This window comes from Hippocampus comes, unplaced genomic scaffold (genome assembly GCF_001891065.2).
Source record: "Hippocampus comes isolate QL1 unplaced genomic scaffold, H_comes_QL1_v1.1 scaffold187, whole genome shotgun sequence".
NCBI lineage: Eukaryota > Metazoa > Chordata > Actinopteri > Syngnathiformes > Syngnathidae > Hippocampus > Hippocampus comes.
The window spans coordinates 252,557-258,875 of record NW_017828852.1 but is presented as its reverse complement, the minus strand read 5'-3'; positions in this window follow the sequence as shown (position 1 = coordinate 258,875).

Genomic DNA, 6,319 nt, shown 5'->3' with positions numbered 1-6,319 from the left:
AGGCCTACTGTCATATAGGTTATGTTATCGGGCATCCTTCTAATTCCCTTGAACAACCAAGATTGAACTTTTGAACTCTTTATAATTTCTATTATCTAGTCCAGTTAAAGTCCAGGGGAGGAAGCCCCATCATAGTAAAGAGGATACTAATGTGATGTGTGTAGTTCTTCATAGCCTCTTCATTTTGCTCTCAAAGTGCACGGAATTGATGGATTTTTAACAGAATGTAGAAAAAAATTCTCCCGGGGGGGCATGCCCCCGGACTCCCCTAAAGAGGCTGTGTTCCCCTTGGGGCTAAGCCCCCCTTGTTCTTGAAACCTAGTGACGCCCCTGCTTAACTACTTTCAAAATAACCCTCTTTGACTGCAAAACAACATATATCTAGTTATTTGTTCATTGTTTATTCAATGATTTAATTTGAATATTTTTAAGTATGGGGCCATTGTGCTGCTGCTGCTGTTGCTGCTGCCATTTCTCTGTTATTGCAGTTAAAAGAAAAAAAGAGCCTAGTTTTTTTAGTTATTGTTTTATTTATCGTGTCCAGTCGCTAATGCTGTAGTGTAGTGCACACGCTGGACTTGTGTCTGGGCAGTGACGATGTGAATGTGGGTGTGAATGTTTGTCTGACTCTATATGTGCCCTAGCAACTGACTGGTGACCAGTTCAGTGTGTAATCTGCCTTCCACCCGTAGCTGGGACAGGCTTCAGCAACTGCCCGCGACCCTGTTCAGGATAAGCGGTGTTGAAAATGGATGGAATTATCATGTATCTAAATCCGCACCCTCGATTGTTCATGTGCCCCCCCCCCATCCCACCATCCCACCCAATCCCATCCCACCAGTGCGATGATGTAAAAACTACAACAAGGATAATCATAAAAATAACAATAAAATGCATTCAATGGGTTGATTTCTACAATGATTCAGAGGGTTTGATGGCCAATGCTGTTATATTGTACTTATGAATGAAATACAGGGACATCCATGCATATGTCTTCAAGGCTCAGTATCTACCTGGCTTTGCCCTGATCCTGTTCTCCCACATCGTGTTTGACCAGCTGCAGCAGTATCTCTCTCTCTCTCTCTCTCTCTCTCTCTCTCTCTCTCTCTCTCTCTCTCTCTCTCTCTCTCTCTCTCTCTCTCTCTGTCTCTCTCTCTCTCATATCTGGGGACTGGCTGTATGGTCCCCTCCAAATGCAGCCGTCTTAAAAGCAACACAGAGGAAAGGAGTAATTAAGTGCTGACTGTTTCGACCATGTTCACTGTTTGGAACATACCGAAGGCCTGAGTTCTCTTCAATAACATTTACAAAAGAAGACGCCAGAGTTCTCTCTTCAATTATACACAGACTTTTGCTGTTCACAGACTGGTCTGTGTCCGTCACGGCCATCGGCGTACACTATCGTCTGCTTTTCCCTTTGTCCTGTGCTGTTCCTCATCCTGTCTATCGAGATAGTAGTAGAGTAACAAAGCTTTCTTTTCCATGTCACTTTCCAAGTAATCTTAAGTTTTGTGTCAAGAGTTACAATAAGATAATTGTCAATTTGAGTTTTGTGTTTTGCAAAATATCAAACTTTATATTGTGAAACAGCAACTGTTTTTTGCCCAGTGAAATAAGTTTATGTCTATTGTTGTCTTTTTTTCTTTTTTCTCTTCTGACTGATTTTGTTGTTGATGTTGTTGTTGTTATTGCTGTTGTAATTTATTTATTTAAAAATTGATAATTTGAAGTTTGTTGTTTCTGTGTTTGAGTCATTCGTTTGGGTTCAGCCATAGTTTGATGGTGACAAATGGTTTGGGAGTAACGGGAGGCGATGAATAATCGCAGTGAATGCATTTACTGTAACGTGAGGCGTACGCACACACACACACACACACACACACACACACACACACACACACACACACACACACACACACACACACACACACACACACACACACACACAAAAGAATGTGACTTCAAGCCATGAAAAATGATCACACTGCACTTTTGTTAATCCTATTTATGTGATACACACCCCAATCCCAATGAAGTTGAGTTGTGTAATATGTAAAAAAAAAAAAAGGAAAAAAATAATTTAATACCATTTTGCAGATCCTTTTCAACCTATATTCAATTGAATACACTACAAAGACAAGATATTTAATGTTCAACTGAAAACCTTTGTTTTTCTTCTTGCCTCTATTCATCTATCCATTTCCCGATCCGCTCATCCCCACAAGGGTCGTGTTGGAGCCTATATCCCAGTTGTCATCGGGCAGGAGACGGGGTAAATCCTGAACAGCTCATCAGCAAGCTCTGTAGAAGCCTGAAACGATCATGATCAATTGAATCAGGTGTGTTGGATTAGGGAGAGCTCAAAAACAGGCAGGATATCACTCTCGAGGAACCGTAGTTCCCTACCCCTGCACTGGAAAGTGCAGTGGCAATTGTGGCACGGAGTCTCGTTTGAGCACAGAGGAAGAATAAATTCTCCTTCTGAGATGACAACAGCAGCTCAATGTGTGCATCTCCTATTCTTGCCACAGTATTTCACCACACGTTAAAACATCAAGAAATATCGCATTGTCCTTCCAGCCACCAAGGCAGACCGGGCAACATATTCTGTAGTCATTTACATTTTGCAAAATATCTCAACTTCACTAGAATTGAGATTTATGGATAGATAGAAAGATCGATAGATAGATAGATAGTGTTACGGTATGGTTCCTCTCTGTTAACTGGATTTGAAAGAAACAATGTAGAATGCTGTTGAAGGTATTTCTTGCTTACTGTGATTACAATCACCTTTGGTACCCCCTCACCCCCACTACTTTTATGAACCCTCCAGAGGACATGTCAACATCAAAAGAGGAACTGTTATCTCAAGTATCTGTGTTGCAGCTATTGAGGGACTGCGCTTTGCTATGAGTACTATTGATCTCAGTCTCTTTCCTGAACATTTGTTTGCACACTTAAAACAACATATGTGGTGTTAAAGTTTATCTTCTTCCTCCTAGGTTGATTAACGGCCCCCCAAGTGTCTTCTGGTGTTCCCCCGCACCTTGGGTCGGTCCCTGATCCCTGTTAAGCCCCCCTGGGAAGACCTCTTATCTCAGGATGTATGCACAGCGGGGGTTCTGGAACTTGCCATCACACCAAATGGTGGCTAGTGGTGGTCTGGTCTCACCTCACCACTCCCATCTTCTTCCAGCCACACCGGGTCAGATGTCATGTTACTTTCTTTGTTTCCGGGATTTGCATGAGAGGCGTACCTAACCGCCTCTCATTATCATATTGTCTCTATATAATCTCATGAATGTGTTTCTTCTACGCTTCCTGATTCAAATCTGGACCCTTCAGGAGCCCGAATCGATTTGTAAACTGCAGAAAATAAATTAAAACCCTTCGAAGGAACTGTTCATCGCCTCCAGCCTTTATTTGGATTACCAACATTCTCCTCGTCCGAAATTCAACGAACACGCGGGGAAGAGGAGGCCGCTCTGACCCCAACAAGATAGATAGATAGATAGATAGATAGATAGATAGATAGATAGATAGATAGATAGATAGATAGCCAGCTAGCTAGTTGAATAGATAGATCGATAGGTAGATAGATAGATAGATAGATAGATAGATAGATATATAGACAGACAGACAGACAGACAGACAGACAGATAGATAGATAGATAGATACATACATACATACATACATACATACATACATACATACATACATACATACATACATACATACATAAATTCAGCCAGGACAGCCAAAAGTTCAAGAAAACCACAGGAGATTTAAAACAACTCTAAAACACTTAAATTATTCGGTTCACTTGTGAGCTGGAACTTTGGGAGTGAGGCAGGGTACACCCTGAACAGGTCGTCATCCAATCGCAGGCACATACAAACAAGCATTCCATTCATTGTCCCATTTATATCTAAGGATTATTCAAAGATTCTATTCATTTCACATGAATGTGAAATAAATAGAGGAACCCCACACAAGGACGGGGAGAATATAAGTAAACCAGGGGAGTCCAAACTTTTTTGTTTGAGGGCCGCATATGAAAAAAAAAATGGAAAGATGAAAGGACCACTTTCGAATTCTTCAACTTTTTGAAACACGCTTAAGTAAGAAGAAGAAGAAGAAAAACCTTTATTAGTCTCGCAATGGAGAAATTCAAGTCAAGAAAGCAATTGCCGGTATATATTGTGCGAATTGTCTAGTTTATTTCATCAGCTTTTGGTGAAAGGTGTTAAGGCAAATATTTGAGTACGTTTTTGGAGTGGCCAACAGACGTCTCTCTCACAAAGTAAATCCCACTTTGCACTTAACAGCAGCCGAATCCCATCTTCACATTCAGAACCAAAAAACGAACAAAGTAAAGTGACCATTTTTCAAACAGCTACTTGAGCATCATTAATGTGATGTCTTGATAAATCAGCAATACAGCACAAAGTGGAAAAAAATATTTTTGCCTCTAAAATTGAATTATCTATATTCACTGTAGTGTTTTAAAGATAAATTATTATTCTTTTAATCAAACATGGTTTATTTGTATCTTCTTACATTGAAAAAAATTCTACAGTATTTAAACAAATGTATTAATAGTGATGGCATCTATTTTTCCAACAAACTCCCTTCTCACAATTCCTGCCTTCACCTTTTTTAAGTACGGCCTGTGTTAGTTGTCATTTTATTTTTTTTTTGGGAGGGGGCTGGTTTGGGTCATGCCACAAATGGCCCCCACGCTGTAGTTTGGACACCTTTACACCCATACACGAAGACCAGATCACAAATTTGAAACCTCAATCTCAGGATTGTGGGGAGGAGCTGTTTACTCGCTCACCGAGCCACATACACTAAATTCATGTTAAATGATTTCTGATTTTGTCAATATGCAGTTTGGGTTTTAGATGACAAGAACTTGATGTTAATTTAAATAAAACCACTGGAAATGTGACAAGTACATCTTGAGACCAAGATGGGAAGAAGTCCCAGAGACCAGAAACACCACTGCAAATTATGTTTATTGTCTTTTTGGCATATTATAATTATGACACAGAATTCTTAGAATACTGTACTTTCACATTACAGATAAAATTTTAATTGTGTAGGGGGCGCTCAGACGAAACATTCATTCATTGTCCGAACCGCTTTATCCTCACTAGGGTCGCAGGGGGTGCTGGAGCCTATCCCAGCTGTCTTCGGGCAGTAGGCGGGGGACACCCTGAATCGGTTACCAGCCAATCACAGGGCACACAGAGACGAACAACCATCTACGCCCACACTCTCACCTAGGGACAATCTAAAGCGTTCAATCAGCGTGCCATGCATGTTTTTGGAATGTGGGAGGAAACCGGAGTACCCGGAAAAAACCCACGCAGGCCCGGGGAGAACATGCAAACTCCACACAGGGATTCCAGAGCTGGAATTGAACCCGGTACCTCTGCACTGTGAAGTCGACGTGCTAACCACTGGACTACCGGGCTGCCACCAGATGAAACATGTCTTGAAATTTTTCTTTTGCAAGGCCTGTAAGATATAGTGACTGGGAAAAAAAAACCTTCTCTTGCATAAATATTAAAAAGAACCATTGACAGTGCAGTAAATCTGCTGAATTTATGTGCAGCCCAAAAGAAGCGCGCGCGCACACACACACACACACACACACACACACACACACACACACACACACACACACACACACACACACACACACACACACACACACGCACGCACACACACACACACGCACGCACGCACACACACACACGGACACACATGCACACACATACACACATGCACACATACACACAAACATACACATGCACATGCACACATACACACCTACACACCTACACGCACACACACACACACACACACACACACACACACGCACACACACACACACACATCTATTTTAAGCTTGACAAATGGCTATTTAGGTTAGCTTGTCCATTTCATATATTCCTTTCTCATATCTGGACAGTCTCAACAGCTGACTTTTTTTTAGATGAGGGCAGGGCTTACATTTTTTTCATCACTGCTACTGATGGGCCACATTGGAACATATGCAGGGTGTCTGTCCATAAAGTCTCTTTATCATTTCAAAAACATTTTTAAATGCAATTGATTAGATATTTTATTCAGATTTGTTCTATTGTATTCGGTGTTTATTAAAGTTTTTTTTTTTTTTTTTTTTTTAATCACACTGCATTTGTGTGTAATAGCCCAAAGGTGAATGTGTGGTGTGGGATCATGTGCAATCAAATAATTGGTCCATTTTTCTTCAACGAGACATCAATTTATGCAAATGTTTACTTT